At 40.7% G+C, this 17,492-nt stretch overlaps 1 long non-coding RNA gene across 1 annotated transcript in view; it reads right to left on the bottom strand.

The window, feature by feature from the left end:
* LOC135103298 (uncharacterized) overlaps window positions 1–17,262 on the bottom strand; it is a 22,278-nt gene extending 5,016 nt beyond the window's left edge. The window contains exons 1-2 of the long non-coding RNA XR_010269982.1: window positions 17,119–17,262; window positions 14,248–14,435 (exon numbers count right to left, since the gene is read on the bottom strand). This is a non-coding gene — a long non-coding RNA (uncharacterized LOC135103298). The remainder of the gene's footprint in view (window positions 1–14,247; window positions 14,436–17,118) is intronic.
* Between the last annotated feature and the right edge of the window lie 230 nt (window positions 17,263–17,492).

The raw sequence follows: 17,492 nt of genomic DNA, 5'->3' as shown, positions 1-17,492 counted from the left end.
AGCTGATGTAATGTCTGGATTTTTATTAGACTGCTTTTTCTTCTTTGACAAACCCTTTTGTACTGGAGGTACCATGCAGAAATAACAATTGTTGGTATGGTATGTTGGCTCTCGCCAGGAAAATCACTTACATTTCACCACAAAATACACAATTACACAGCACAACCATCTTCTATGGCTGCTGGTTCATTAATGATGGACCGTGAGTTGTGAGAAACACACGGCCGCAAGCCTGTTGGAACCTGTTTTGACATGTAGGTGTATCTTAAAAAGTAGAGCTAACAAACAATTTAAACAATGATATTCACTATCAGTGATCTATTAGTTGAAAACTACTACTCAGGTCCCGAAAGCATTTTGGTTGTTGACCAGTGATACTGTAGTTTTCAGCGTTTCAACAGGTCTGACTGCCAGAGACTCCAGTTTGTTGCTAAATGACTACTGCTGTGCTGTGATAAATTGTTACTGGTGCCTATTTCAGTATTTCAGAATGGTCTGAGCACTTGAATTCGAGAGCTGTGTGTGTGTGTGTGTGTGTGTGTGTGTGTGTGTGTGTGTGTGTGAGTGAAGACAGGCTGGTTGGTTCTAGGGTGGGTAGGTGGGTAACCGTGTGGTGTGCATGATAGGTAAGGGAATAGAGTGATGGGCTTCCACTGGCCTACTACGTCACAGTGTGCTGACAGACAGATGCAATCAGGCAGCGTGGCGGGATACATAAAATCATGGCTCAGTACCATGAGTGACTAGTCATAACGTAGGGTACATCCACAGCGGTATGTCAAGCATTCAGTAACGATCAATTCCAAACAGCTGAAATTTTCTCACTGCATTTCATCGGACCTGTTCCTAAAAATCATAACTGGCATGTATCTGCTTCAACATTCGTCATCGATGAATATATATATATATATATATATATATATATATATATATATATATATATATATATATATATATATATATATATATATATATATATATATATATATATATATATATATATATATATATATATATATATATATATATATGACTTGATGACTACAAGTCTTTAAAGATGCTGTCTGTACACACGCATTCCTCGTTGTTGCCCGTCAAGCCCTGTCCATCCAGTTGTCAGGAAAACGCCCTGCGAAGCTGCAACACGAATGATCGCCCAAGTGTAACATCTGATGACATCAGGTCGGCCCTGCCACATACAGTGAAGCAGAATCGCTCGGCACAGCCATTCCGGGCAATACAATCACAAGCAACGGCGGGAATGGCGCGTGAACAATGGAATATTCCTTCACTTTATCATTTACTGGAATTTCTCCGTGCATAAAATATTCGAACAGCCTCAGGCATTCCGGAACACGGTCTGCTCCTCCCCTCCAATCAGGAGCGTTCTACAGGGGAGCAGTCTGGAGACAAAGCATCTTAAGAGCTTCTTTCTGCTACTGAAACAGGAAGCTTCGTCATCCTTATGTTTCTCCAATCTGGTTTGTAATTATGTATAATAATTTTGATCTCCCTTTACCTAAGGATAATCTCAACCAGATGCCAAGTCGAACCACACACACGAACGCTGACGCACCGGCCCTTCCATTCCCCCAAGCCAAGCTCAACACACGCTACGCTAACCATACTGCCATGTCCATGAACGCTGAAAGGACATCATTATTCCCAGCAGTAAGCCTCAACTCTTCTTTCATTACAACATATAATATGAAACATGCATTTACTATCCAAACATGAGTGTAGAATATCACGGTATAATACTTAATGATAAAGCTTGCAAATTTAATAAAATACATATTGAAGATATGAAATCGCTTTATAACCCATGGTAATATTCATGTTTGGAACCTCAAGGCAAGAATGAGAGCGGGAATTACTAAATGGGAGCAGCGTGGGAGGAGGCGCAGTAAAAGATACTTAATATATTGACATGTGGACGCGTGGAGGTGGGTGCGAAGAAGAGGCGTGGGAAGGGAGAGGTGAAGGCTGTAACTTGCAACAACTGCGAGCGGTGAGGAAAGCTAGTTTGGAGAGTTTGGTAGTGGGAGGTGAAATCTGTTACTGTGACTGCAGAGTCTGTTCCAAAAGGTACTGGAAGCGATCATAGGACTGGTACTTTTCACCAAGAAAACAGGAATGGTTGTTGCTATACATAGCAGGTGCAGAGGAACTCAAACGACGACGAGAACGAGAGTCAATACTCCTGAGCTACGCAGTCTGTTGGCGCTGCCCTGGAGAAGAGTGGAGAGGTCAGACACAGAACCTCACTTTCGCTGGATTGAGCTACTCGTCCGAGCGAAACGCACGTGGGAGTGTTTGTTTTGGTTCAACGGAGCGTGTGTGGTTGTTTCTTGGCGCCTCTCACGGTATTTGCGTGGATGTCCTACGAAAAGGATTCTGCCCCCGAGCCCCTCCTCCCCACCTAACACTTTCTCTCTCTCTCTCTCTCTCTCTCTCTCTCTCTCTCTCTCTCTCTCTCTGCAGCAGCAGATACCGAAAAAAAAGTTATGTAAAAGTTCTAGTATTAGGTATAAAAGAAATGGATGCTTAACAAAATATTGAAGGGACGAAGACACGAACACTGCAATACATGGAAACACCATTGCTGGTATTCTAGGCAATGTTGATCAGGTCTTATTCATCATACCATTCGTTATCATGAAGGTTTTGTAATTCCTTCAGGGAATATCAGAGAGCAGTAAACGCGAAGTAACATCTGTGGAAAGCAGCAACATTCAATCCCGGGAGAGCATTTAAAACATTTTTTTTTTTAATATAAAAGGAAAAACGTAACCCGAGTGAAGGCGGCACCGTAGGCACACTGTACCTTCATTGCCTTTTCCATTAACCATAAACATTGTTACACCAAGACGCAATTGTTATTTTTTAAGATTGTGACAAACATCTATTGCCTTCAGTAATGCCACACTTTTTTTTTTTTTTAACAAATTATCTATGTTAGTTACCAACTGTGCTTCATCTTTCCTTGAGATCATGGCTATGGAGTTCTTATTTGAGGTAGAATTATTTTAAGGTGTATTACTTGAGTATCTATATTAGCCAAAGAATCATGAAAATGTAGTTCTTTCTGTCAGCGATACTTTTTTTATGAATAGCATTTGCCTTTACTTTCCTCTTCAGTTTTGTAAATGTCAAACACTCCAAATACCACGGGTAAATTAACCAACACTATTCATAAGCTTGACGAAGCATTGATCTTCACGTCACGAATGACATTGACGGACGGACCTTAACGTAGGATGCACTTTGAAGTTAGGTATTCCACACTGTAGGTATTATGAAACTTACTTCATGAACATAACGGACAAGCAACGGCAATAGAAATTGATTTCCACGCACAACTAGTTATCTATTTACTGGCGGCAAAAATTGGGGCGTTATCATCTGCCAGTCAGCACCAGAAGGGACAGAGGGAAGTCACGTAACACCTGAGAAAGACGCATAAAAGACCAATCAAAATTATGAGAAATGTTACAAAAATACAAGAGTACGAGTAATTGAAAGAAAGAATAATAATAGGAATGGGCAATAAAGGGGGAAAAGAGTGAAACGCAGAAACATAACAGGGAAGAAATAAGGAACGTGAGAAAAGAGCGTGAACTAGGGAACAAGACAGCGAAGAAAAATAATGGACGCACGAATAAAAGGCGAGGGAAAACAGTAGCATGAGGGAAAATCAACAGTGAGGAAGCAATCGATTGGAAAAGAAAGGAAGCAGAAACAAGGTGAACGAGGAAAAAAACTGCAAGAGGAAGCCAGAGAAGTGGTTGTGAGAGAGAGAGAGAGAGAGAGAGAGAGAGAGAGAGAGAGAGAGAGAGAGAGAGAGAGAGAGAGAAAGAGAGAGAGAGAGAGAGAGAGAGAGAGAGAGAGAGAGAGAGAGAGAGAGAGAGAGAGAGAAGAGAGAGAGAGAGAGAGAGAGAGGAGAGAGAGAGAGAGAGAGAGAGAGAGAGAGAGGAGAGAGAGAGAGAGAGAGAGAGAGAGAGAGAGAGAGAGAGAGAGAGAGATAGGAAACAAAACAATAGGGAGGGAGATAACAGGGTAACAGAGAGGAGGGGACAGAACAAAGCAATAACAAGAAACAAAACACCAACTGGGAAGGAAAGGAACAAGTAAAAATTAAGTACTTACAAGAGAATAAAGACGGCAATATAAAAATAATAAAGAATACAATAACGAGAGAGAGAGAGAGAGAGAGAGAGAGAGAGAGAGAGAGAGAGAGAGAGAGAGAGAGAGAGAGAGAGAGAGAGAGAGAGAGAGAAATGCCCCTGCACACACACACACACACACGTAGAGGAAAAAATACACGAATATCTGACATTAAGTGGAACAAATGTAGCAACAAGAAGCAAATTACGAATATCGGAGGAAATACACCGTAAACGTAAAAACGTAAAAATATTATGCAATTAAATATGCAAGACCGGATTTAATGGCGCAATATTATGTACTGTAAAAACTATAATACACTGCTAAATCATGATTAGCGTTTCACAAGCACTTATTAATATTTAAAAATCATGGCGAGTCGGGAACAAACTTCTTGCTCAGTTTCATGCCATACTAATAATGAAAAAGTAAAGATGGTACATTTGGCATCATATTTCTGCTGCTGAATCAGGGGTCCTGACAGTGTAGGCTACACCAGGCAGGAAAGGTAAGTGCCCTATCACTCATCTTCGGTGAAATGGTATCAGTCAAGAAGCATACCGTAAATTAGTGGGTGAAGTTGGAGGCAAATAATAAATTTCTAGCGAGCAAAGAATTGGGATAGAAGTAACTTTATTGACTACAAAAACCTTAATACAGTAACCACATCATGAAAGTAAAGACAACTTTAAGTGCTGTTGTGACCTATTATTGTCCACAGCCTCTCGATATCCACTTAACACATCTCTTATACGTTGGTCTACCTTTGACTCTCCTAATACATCTATTGTATTATGAAGCGATCGATAGACTCAGCCTAGTTACATGAGACTCCATTTCACTATTTTCAGTATCAAGCGTATATTCTGCGAGACCAGTTAGGAAAAATATGCATGTCGCAGCTGAAGACGTGTTGACGAGATGCATGCAGGCCGCGCCGGAAACAATATAACGTTAGGAGAAAACGCTGCACGGACACTTTTGAGTTTTCTCTGCTGGAAGCAGATTTACAAGACACACAATAACAGATCGAGTGAAGATAATATTAATTTCTTCTTCTAAAACATTAATACAAACGAGTCAATACAATCTACATCTTTTGTTGCGTTGCATGTTAAAATACCTGGAAAACCTTCATGTCTAGGGAGATGTATCAACACACCCGCAACAAGGCCGCACAGACACTCATACTGTTCCATCACAGGGATTCACCGGCGTCCCTGAGACAAGGTGATGAAACACAATAGCCACGCGCCGTCGATCTCTAGTCAAGGTTCATCAGCGCTCGGTGGAATAGAAAAAAAAAAAGACAACACTACGAAAAGCTGTAACACCCAGCTGAGCTCCAACATTGAGTATTGTTGATGTCAAGCTTCCACACAGCACTGACGCCTGGGTCCATTACTACAGGAGGTAGAAGAGGAGGAGGAAGAAAAGAGGAGGAGGAAGAAAAGAGAAGGAGGAACAAAACGAGAATAAAGTTGGAAAAGAAAGTACAAAGCTCCTTTTGATTTTGTGATGTGTATCGGAGTGTGACAATGTTCCACCTTTACGGGTGTTCAGAGTATGCCTGTATAAATGATCTCCCCCACCACTACACTCCTCTCTCTCTCTCCCTCTCTCTCTCTCTCTCTCTCTCTCTCTCTCTCCTCTCTCTCTCTGGGGTCCGGGAAGGAAGAGGATGTGTGCGAGAACGTGACGCAGGGCCGGTGAGAAGGACTAAGGGTTATGTGAAGGCTTGAGGGAAGTGAAGGAAGGTGAAGGCACGAGTATGAGAGACGAGAGGCTCACCCGAGGACTACCTTAGGTGAGCCGGGCAAGGAAAACTTTGGGTCTGCGGTTCGGGGCTTCTAGGGAATAGGAGGAAAAAAGAAGGATGAACAAAGAAATGGAAGGTCTCAAGGAATTTCTTATCGCATACGACGATTACTTGACGGCCAGCTGCACACAGGGGAAATTAGAGAAGCGAGGAGAAGAAAGCTGTGATGGCGAAGGTGGTCGGAAGCATAAAAAGAGAAAAGAAGAGCAGGGTGATGAGTGGGAGAAATAAAGGGAAATAAGATGAGGATGTGTACAAAGAGGACGGAAACGTAAACAAAGACGTGAATGAGGAGTAAGATGAAGAGAAGAAAAACGATAAAAGACGAAGGGAGGGAGAGAGAGAGAGAGAGAGAGAGAGAGAGAGAGAGAGAGAGAGAGAGAGAGAGAGAGAGAGAGAGAGAGAGGTGAGGAGGGACAGATAGACAAACATACAGACAGAGCAACAACATAAATACCAGATACAAAAACAATACCGCCCATCTGACTAAAGACAAGAACCCACAGATGAGTTGCACACCTGCCCATCATTGCCTCCCAGCGTCGTGTTGTGAGACTTTAATCGAATCTCTTACCCGTGTAATTTACGAAGTCCTGGTTGCCGAAACCCATCGAGCGAGGAAGCTGTTAGCGAGACAACCGTGAGAGGGAGGAAGGGAGAGATAAGGAAGAGAGGCGATGTGGGAAAACAGGGAGGCGACGGAAACTAGGAGCGTGAATGGCAGGATAGGAGAGAGAAGAGGGAAATTAGTGCTGAAGAGGAATTTGTAGGCGAGGAAAGAGGAGCCAACGGGAAGTGAGGCGCGTATATTGGGTGTGACGAGGAGAGAAAGGACGTGAGGGACAGCTTGAGAGAGAGAGAGAGAGAGAGAGAGAGAGAGAGAGAGAGAGAGAGAGAGAGAGAGAGAGAGAGAGAGAGAGAGAGAGAGGAGTTAAGGAGGAGGGAGGTGAAAGGAGGTGAGGAGAATACGAGAAGCGAGGCCAGGTGAGCTTGAAAAGACAGCGAAGAAAAATTCAGACTAGTTATTGAGTTGCAGCAAACTTTACATCTTATCCCCTCTCCTCCCCTTTCACTTTTTTTTTTTTTTCCCAATTACTGCTCCACTAACACCGAGGCGCCGCATCAGGACAAGAGAAACGTGATGCCGAGTCGAGGACACTGTCAAGCAACACCACTTTTTTTTCGTACCTTAAGATAAGCGTTCTACACGAACCGGAACACCCTGTAATTATTTCCCCTAAATCAACGCACTGGCAAAGACGGACATTAGTTATAAAAGATTATTAGATATAACATGGGAATCGCGGTGGTGTTTATCTACTCTTTCAAGCTGGTTCAGAATAGTAAGGATTTTTCTCTCTCTCTCTTTTTTTCTTCTCGTTAAGCCTTCACGCAGCGTATCAGGACTCGTCTGTATCTGCTGCACAAGCCATGAGTTCTACGAAGCAAAGCGAAACTGCTCCCAACTTGGCTTCACTCTGTTTACTACCGGCTGAACCCTAATTTGAGGCGCCATTAAAGTTTATCCGTAGTCTCGCAAACTCAGCCAGTGTGCGGGGGTGATGCTCCCTCCCTCCCGCCCAGAATACCACGCGAAATTCATTATCAGCTCAAAGAGACAGCGCCGTTATTCAAAACAGGACCTTGTTGGTGCATGTACTTCACTCATTTAAATTCTTGCAGTCTTGTTTTCTCTCAACTTGATTTTTTTTTTCTCAGGTGTTCCTGTAAAGGCAGTAATTCTTCTCATTTCAGGAAACACACCGACAGTCTCTCTCTCTCTCTCTCTCTCTCTCTCTCTCTCTCTCTCTCTCTCTCTCTCTCTCTCTCTCTCTCTCTCTCTCTCTCTCTCTCTCTCTCTCTCTCTCTCTCTCTCTCTCTCTCTCTCTCTCTCTCTCTCTCTCTCTTTCACACACACACACACACACACACACACACACACACACACACACACACACACACACACACACACACACACACACACACACGGCAGAAGCTCAATATGCGCATACCATAAATTTATTCCACAGCTTCACACGTGGGTATCAATGTTTGACACATACTCTGGCAGTGATCTGGCCGCTGAGAAATGTTGAAATCGTTGACCTCCTTCGCACCCACATTAAGCTAAAAAAGTAAACATTGGTCAACTAAAGAGTTCATGAGCCACTTACATATCACGTTATATTTAATCACATACTGGAGTACAATCACCAGAGGACTCAAAGTATGAATTCTTGGAGCAATGATGGCCGCGTGACGAGCATGTAAGTGGTGGTGGCGAGGAGGTCCCTTTTAATAGCACAGAACTTAGCGGAGAGCGAAATTAGTGTTGAATTTCATGAGCGAAGTTAGATTGCCGTCGACCCCAATGGAAAAATGGTTGGAAAAAAAAATCATGCAAGTTTTGAGGAAGCGCTTTTCGAGCCACGCAACCCAAAAACTAAAACTCACCTGCCGCCTTCCTCCTCCTCCTCCTCCTCCTCCTCCTCCTCCTCCTCCTCCTCCTCCTCCTCTTCTTCTTCCTCCTCCTTCTCCTACTCTGCCTCCGTTTTCTTCGTTATCGCCGTCTTACATTACTGCTTTTCCATCTTCCCATCTTTTTCCTCCTTATCTAACTCTTCTTTTCCTTCTGTCTCCTCCTCTTCCTCCTCCTCCTCCTCCTCCTCCCCCTCCTTCTCCCCCTCTACCTCCTCCTCCTCCCTTCTTTTTCTTCTTTCTTGTTTTTATTCCCCTCCTCTTCCTCCTCACATCCTCCGCTCTCATTATTCCTCCTCGTCCCTTGACTTATCCTCGTTCTCTTCTTCCTCCACGTTGCTCTCATCCTCGTCGTCGTCGTACTTGTCGTCCTCGTCTTCCTCCTCCTCCTCCTCCTCTTCTTCCTCCTTATCCTTCCTCCGGTTTAATATTCAGAGTTTGAAGTGATAAAAGAGCGAAATCTAATTTATTTCCAAAAGACGTCTTGCTGGCGTTGAGGGACGGGAATATGATCCTTACTGCCCCGTGTCGCAAGGTTCGTTTTCTGCTCACCGTCTCTTTATTGTCGCTTTCTCTTTATCCTTCTTTATTTACTCGTTTCTGCTTCCTTTATTTTCTTCTAAATAAAAAAAAAATACAGAACCTAATGTATTATTCTTTTTTAAATAGCCAGTTGACAAATGTGTCTCTCACACGAATTATTATTGATATTGATGGTGAGTGAAAATTCATCACATACTGATTCTGATTCATGTATTGCACAAAGGAGTAAATTTAGCTTCATTAAGCTGCAGAGATTGCAAGCAATAATGCAGTGCTTATCTGTGTGCGTGTGTGTGTGTGTGTGTGTGTTTGACATGTGTTTCTTGTTTTAGTCAGCGTTAAAGTTTAAAGATAAAGGTCAAGATATACGCCCCTTATCTCCACATCCATGACCTTGAGACATAACCTAAATACAGTCTGGAGCGCCGCGACGCCGCATTGCTTACACTACAACTTTAATTTTTCTCAGGTGGTCTGCATTAACCCTTGAATTAGTACTTGGAGAGGTGGATTAAATGACTGATGGATGGGTGTTCTGACCGCCACTTCAAGACGATTTTTCGACCTTTTCATCTATCGCCACACCAGGATGAGCCGTCAGAACGAGCTGCTCCGAAGATTACTTGACGGGACAATAAAGACTTCACCTTCCTGAGGTTCTCTTGGTCGGCCAATTAAAACTTCTACTTCTCTGACGTAATGGTCTTAATTGGATGAAGAAGCTTCTTCCTTTAATCGCGTGTGTTCGTGTGTACGAGTGTGTATGCACGCACATAATGTGTGTGTGTGTGTGTGTGTGTGTGTGTGTGTGTGTGTGTGTGTGTGTGTGTGTGTGTGTGTGTGTGTGTGTGTGTGTGTACGAGTGTGTATGTAAGAACACAATGTGTGTGTGTGTGTGTGTGTGTGTGTGTGTGTGTGTGTGTGTGTGTGTGTGTGTGTGTGTGTGTGTGTGTGTGTGTGTGTGTGTGTGTGTGTGTGTGTGTGTGTGTATTTGTGTGTGTGTGTGTGTATACGAAACGTCTGTACAAAACTTTCACATCTCCCTTTCCTGTAATACTTATCATGCTGTTCAATTATATCTATTAGAAACCATTTAGCATTAATAATGAGAAAACCATCACTAACCTGAATAAGGAAGCGAAGGAAAAATAAATAAAAAAAAATTACTCCACTTCAGGTACAGTACACTGTCTCTTATCAAGTAAGGGGAAATCACGTAAGCAGCACGCGAAATAAAAGAGCGACACCTGAGCCTCTTCCTACATCAAAGGAGGGCAGGTAATGGCGGCGCAAAGAGTAAGAGCCTGTGTAAGGATGAGTGATAATGGAAGGAGAATAGGGATGAAGTGTGGATGCTGTTAAAGATGAAAATTAACTTAAGCTAACAAAAGACGAAAGGAGAGAGGACAGTGATGGAGAGAAGAAAGGAAGGTAGATGACAACAGATGGGAGAAGAATGGATGAGGTGCTTTAGGAAGGATAGCAGAGAGAGTAAACATAGGTGACTCAGAAATGGAAGAGATGAAGCAACATAATGAAACTTAAAGAGCATTACAAAAAGAAAGTCACACTGCGCACCCTTCATAACTCATTCAAGTGACAGGCCTTCACACCAGGTTGTAGAGGGAAGGGAAAGTTAAACGCGTGGGCGTATGCTAAGTAATATGTAGCCACAGAACTCACTTTTGTATCCTTGACATTTGATCTCGAGACACATGTAAGGTTACAACATTCTTCATATAATCTAAGTGACGTAAACATTACATAACGAATCTGCTTTTTTTTTTTCTTTACTAACAGATGAAAAGAATTTCTTACTGTGGCTCACCACAATTTAGTGATTAAGAATTATCATTCTCTCTCTCTCTCTCTCTCTCTCTCTCTCTCTCTCTCTCTCTCTCTCTCTCTCTCTCTCTCTCTCTCTCTCTCTCTCTCTCAAAAGATCAGCATGTCACATGTCAGAATACTGTTTTGGTTTGAGTGCCGGATGAAAGAAAAGAAAGATTACACGTAAAATAATAGGAACGATAATATTAAACCCCTGAAAAATGTAAATTAAAATGTTTGACATCAGATAATAAGGATGAATAAAGAAAAGAAAACAATAAAAGTTAAGACAAAGAAGAGGAATAGGGAGGGGAGAGACAAAAATGAAAAGAACGAAATACACACGGGATTCCAAATCTCCTGACGTACAAAATGGAAGCATTACCGCTTCCTGGAAAAGAGAAGAGCTTATAATAACGAGGAAAAGAACGAAATCCCAGCGAGAAAGAATATGAGAATAAAGAGTCATTACGGGCGATATTTATCATGACTATCCTTTACTTTTATCCTTTGATGTTCCTTTCACGAGTGAAAATGATGTTTCTGTACTATGCAAACGTGCATTAGTTGTTGCTTTCCTGAATCGCTTTCTGTTGAGACTGTGAAGAAGAATCGAAGTATATAATCGCTGTTAAAATAAATATCACGAGGAAAACGTAAGCTGCCATTTTGTGTGTCAGTTTCTCCCTAAATTGCGCAAACAGTTCTCAATATGCTCTCATCTTATATATATATATATATATATATATATATATATATATATATATATATATATATATATATATATATATATATATATATATATATATATATATATATATATATATATATATATACATATATATATATATATATATATATATATATATATATATATATATATATATATATATATATATATATATATATATATATATATATATATATATATATATATATATATATATATATAAAATCCGTGTAATACGACGATTTGACAAACTGGCTATACAGAGAATTTGTCCTTGAACACTATTACGAGCTTATTCGTATTCATTGGTTGTGTGAATATTTTTCATGGAGGATGGTCACCCTTACCCTGCGATTGCTTCAATTGATGTACCACGGCACCGAATTTCTCCTCTGTTACAAAGCTACACAGTTCAACAGCAAAAATAATACATCAGTGCTGAACAGTAGATATCAGTGTCCATTTATTGTTTCATTATTATCCATGCTGACAATATCATTATTGTTCTTATCTAGTAGTAGTAGTAGTAGTAGTAGTAGTAGTATTTTCTTTCATCATCGTATACTGTTCTCCTCCTCCTCCTCCTCCTCCTCCTGCTCCTCCTCCTCGTCCTCCTCGTCCTCTTCCTCGTCCTCTTTCATCGTATATTTTCTTGCCTCCTCCTCCGCGTCCTCCTCCTCCTCCTCCTCCTCCTCCTCCTCCTCCTCCTCCTCTTCCTCCTCCCCTTCTGCTTCTCCACTTCTCTTCAGACGGGTCGGTAGAAAAACACTCCTCTCCTCGCTCAGTTCACCTTCGTCAGGTCTTGATTTCGCCGAATCATCATTAATGACCTTATTCAAGAACACTGAGGATGAGGAAGAGATGAGGAAGGCGGTGAGGCAATTGGTGAAGAAGAAAGCACAAGGAGATGGATGACTAAGAGAAATATGAAGAGAAAAAGGAAAAAAAAGGAAGGAGGCGAGAGGACTGTGGAAAAAAGATCGAGGAGCAGAGGAAAGGAGAAGGAAGGAATGGAAGAAGAAGGGATAGAAAGGAGGGAGCAAAAAGATGATGTTGATACGGTGGCTGCTTGGGTTAGTGAGGGTGATGGACAAAAAATATCAAGCTCAGTTAACTGGTATACAATCACACACACACACACACCGACGTTTTCTTTCCTCCTCTCTCTCTCTCTCTCTCTCTCTCTCTCTCTCTCTCTCTCTCTCTCTCTCTCTCTCTCTCTCTCTCTCTCTCTCTCTCTCTCTCTCTCTCTCTCTCTCTCTCTCTCTCTGTGTGTGTGTGTGTGTGTGTGTGTGTGTGTTAAAAAAGGTACCTCCAAGGAGTTGACTGGCAACGGATGAGTTGACTGGCAACATTTGAAAGATTAGAGAGCTTTAAGAGAAGATTAGACAGGTTTATGGATGGGGATAATAGATTTTTTTTTTTTTTATGTAAGAAGGACACTGGCCAAGGGCAACAAAAATCAATAAAAAAAAAGTGCCCACTGAAATGCCAGTCCCGTAAAAGGGTCAAGGCAGTGGTACAAAAATTGGTGGATAAGTGTCTTGAAACCTCCCTCTTGAAAGAATTCAAGTCATAGGAAGGTGGAAATACAGAAGCAGGCAGGGAGTTCCAGAGTTTACCAGAGAAAGGGATGAATGATTGAGAATACTGGTTAACTCTTGCGTTAGAGAGGTGGACAGAATAGGGGTGAGAGAAAGAAGAAAGTCTTGTGCAGCGAGGCCGCGGAAGGAGGGGAGGCATGCAGTTAGCAAGACCAGAAGAGCAGTTAGCATGAAAATAGCGGTAGAAGACAGCTAGATATGCAACATTGCGGCGGTGAGAGAGAGGCTGAAGACAGTCAGTTAGAGGGGAGGAGTTGATGAGACGAAAAGCTTTTGATTCCACCCTGTCTAGAAGAGCAGTATGAGTGGAACCCCCCCAGACATGTGAAGCATACTCCATACATGGACGGATAAGGCCCTTGTACAGAGTTAGCAGCTGGGGGGGTGAGAAAAACTGGTGGAGACGTCTCAGAACACCTAACTTCATAGAAGCTGTTTTAGCTAGAGATGAGATGTGAAGTTTCCAGTTCAGATTCTAAGTAAAGGACAGACCGAGGATGTTCAGTGTAGAAGAGGGGGACAGTTGAGTGTCATTGAAGAAGAGGGGATAGTTGTCTGGAAGGTTGTGTCGAGTTGATAGATGGAAATAGGTAGGTATATTTCACAGAGGGACTGCCACGTGTAAGCCTGGTCGCTTCTTACAGCTTCCCTTATTTCTTATGTTCTTATGTTCTATGTGTGTGTGTGTGTGTGTGTGTGTGTGTGTGTGTGTGTGTGTGTGTGTGTGTGTGTGTGTGTGTGTGTGTGTGTGTGTGTGTGTGTGTGTGTGTGTGTGTGTGTGTGTGTGTGTGTGTGTGTGTGTTTGTGTGTGTGTGTGTCAAAGTTGAATCGGACAACAAAGACGTGGTTATCAGAACTCACAGGACATTAAACCAAGCGACAAGTTTCCAGACAATAATGAGCTGCAACATATGTTTCGCTGAACTCCGCCCCACCGCAGTCGAGTATGGACCAAATTATGAGGCAGGACAAGGTGACGGGAAGGAAAACAAGATCAGGCACAGTACACAAAGATGATTTCCAAATCTATAAAGGGGCAAACAAGACTAGTCGTAATATAAAAAAGATGGTTACTATACCTTATTGTTGCTGATATTCCTGTATTGCTTCATGCCTCTATTCTTCTTCATCCTTCACTGATTTCCCTTTCACTTTTCATTTCACATCTTTTCAGTTGGACAAGTTTTAGAACCTACTACTTTCTAATAACACAGTCGTCTTTACCCAAACAAATCACTGTGGGCAGCACAAGGTTCCTCCAGTCAACCTGCAAAGAGAAGTTCAAAATTAATATAAAATTCACGTTATATATATATATATATATATATATATATATATATATATATATATATATATATATATATATATATATATATATATATATATATATATATATATATATATATATATATATATATATATATATTTTTTTTTTTTTTTTTTTTTTTTTTTTTTTTTTTTTCCACGTCCACCTGCCTCACGTGATAATTTTTCTTTTTCCCCTCAACATGGGTGCACCAAGGAATGTTGAGAAACAAACCAAGGTACAGTACATTGTTCATGAAGGGAATGTCGTGGTCCATTTCTAAATTAAGAATTTCCATTGGTCACGGACAGCCTAATAGCAACAGCCGCAGTCAGATCCCGCCTGTATCGACTGGAAGATGCATAGTGAAAACGACGATAGATTATATAAAGAACGGCAAAGCTGTCAATAGCTAAGAAACAATTTCCGTAGTGTAAGAGTATGAATGATGATTGAAGTATATGTAGCTGTGAAAGTGTGAATGTTATTGTATACCAGCAATCAAAAAAAAAAAAAAAATAGTGCCTAGACTGGCAGACGGTGTGGTATTGAAATTAGATGAAAACCAAAGTTATATACGTCTCTATGGAGTGCTCTTTCCTCGGTTCTCGTTTATGTCTCATTATATAACCCTGGATCGTGTTAGCACCTTCTTGACTGGCAGCACAAGGCACATGGTGATGCGTCGAGCCTGGCAATTATAACGGTTTGAAATTAATTAATCAGATTATGAAAGTTGTTGAGATAGTTGAGGAGGATATGGTTAGGGAGAGATTAGATACTGATACGATGCAATTTGGATCTCTCCTACATGGGGATATAAGTGAAGCAATATTCACAGTTCAACAACTACAGGAGAAATTCTTAGGAAAAATAAAATTTGTAACGATGGATCAAGAATAAATAAATAAATAAATAAATAAATAAATATATATATATATATATATATATATATATATATATATATATATATATATATATATATATATATATATATATATATATATATATATATATATTTATTTATTTATTTATTTATTTATTTATGAATCAAGACTGGATTCTTTTGGGAAGGTATTATATTGAGATGATTAAATATTTGGTAATGACAACTTGGACTGAAACGTTCGTGTGAAGAAAGAAGATATGAAACCAAGAAATTTTAAAGGAAACTTAGGTTCATTGTACTCCCGTGTGCTGTATCGGCATATGCTGTAAGCAGGAGGGACTGTCGAGGTAATCCTGTCTTATTTCACGTATGTAATGACTGCGTCACAAAACGTGCATGTGATTGGCAGACCTGCAATGTGTAGGAAGAAACAGATGAGGTGCAGGTCAAAGCAGAATGGTATTGCGAATTCATCCATAAACCTATTTACGCAGATGATAACATTAGGAGAGGGGACCAGGCAAAAGCTCTGTACGAAGAGGGCTGAAGAGACGAAGGGAGCTCATCCCCTACAGAACAAACAATGAAGAGACTCATGCATAGGAGCGGGAGACTCTAAACCTTATGTGTGAGAAGTGGAATGTTTGAAAGCAATAACGTTTAGTGGCTTTACGTTATGACAAGGGGTTAGCAGCAATCTGAGAATTCTGAGGGGATGTACTATACTGAATAACACCACTGTGATGGATGACTGAGCAAGGAGGGAGCTGAGAAGTCGAATTGGGATTGTGTGTATTGTTGAAGTTAAATTTCACAGATTTATCCATATCTTAAAGGTAACAAGAACTGGGTTAACTAAGTTTGTTAAATAAGCTAAGTATAGTTTTAAAATGAAGGGCATATTGTCATTGGGAAGACCATGGAACAAGATTGAATGCATTCAAGAGGATCGATGAGGAAACTTGAGCTACGTGAAGAACAAGCCCTTTGAATAAAAATATGTTTAGTGAAACAAGTACATGAAGGTGATTTTTGTTTATGTATCTTTTTTTTTTCGAATAACATGCAACACTACGGAGTCATGCTATTCAAATGTAATATGTCTCTTTCCACGCCATGATATTTTATACATTATCACTGAATAAGTTTTATTACATTCTTTATAGCTTAATACATTTTTTAAGTGCGTCAAGGGTTTTATCAGACCCTAGTCTTCCATCCTCTTTGCCTTCGCTATGATCAAACAGAAACTCACCTGGAAATATAATAATTGTTGTTGTATTGCCTCGAACCAACATTCCTTTAATCTTCTCTCCCCACAAGAATTAAAGCCTCCATATATTTGCAGGTTCCATATTTTCTTGGCATTGTGTAGCCAAAGTGTAATGTGTGTAAATTTTGTTGTAAACAAAATCCTGAGAAAATAAATCTTCAAGCTATGAAAATCAAAATTTGTAAAGTGTTGCAAGACGAACGATGTTTCCTTACACAACACTGGCAGAGTGAGGAATGTTGATTCCTTCGATACTAGTTCAAATACTAAAAACTTTTATAAACTTCATTTTACTGAACATGGGAACAGCTGCTTTTGACAAAACTAAGTATCGGAAAGTTTGTCTGTAAGACGTGTCAAATGTTCATGGACGGAAAAACGCGATTTTCTAGTGAGTGTAGTGGAAATAATGTCCGCGCGATCGTCCTGCACACGACAGCCTTGTTAAGAATCTAACATTTTCTTTACAAATTTTACATTACCTCTTACGTGTGGCACAATTCCTCGTGTGTGGAAGATCTGCTCTCATCCTCCTACTTGAATACGTGAATTGATAGCGCGTCAAGGCCTCAGTGTTCATCTCAATACTTCCATTCAATCCTGCTGAATACGGCATCCGCACTGCCATCGAGTCGACGTTGTCATCCTCCCCTCTGACGCTGCCATGTGTGGCGAAGGTTACAGTTACCAGACAACGATTAACGGAAGTCATTAGCTTGATTCAAACTTCTGCATTTCCATCATGATTATTTGTATGTTATTATATACATTATTAGATTTGTTATCCTTGAATATCTTATTCTATTTTATGGCAAAGTACATATTATAATAGTAAAACCATAAAACCTATCTAGAG

This window comes from Scylla paramamosain, chromosome 9, assembly GCF_035594125.1.
Source record: "Scylla paramamosain isolate STU-SP2022 chromosome 9, ASM3559412v1, whole genome shotgun sequence".
NCBI lineage: Eukaryota > Metazoa > Arthropoda > Malacostraca > Decapoda > Portunidae > Scylla > Scylla paramamosain.
Note: the sequence above shows the minus strand (reverse complement) of the source record. Positions and strands in the feature narration are given on the sequence as shown.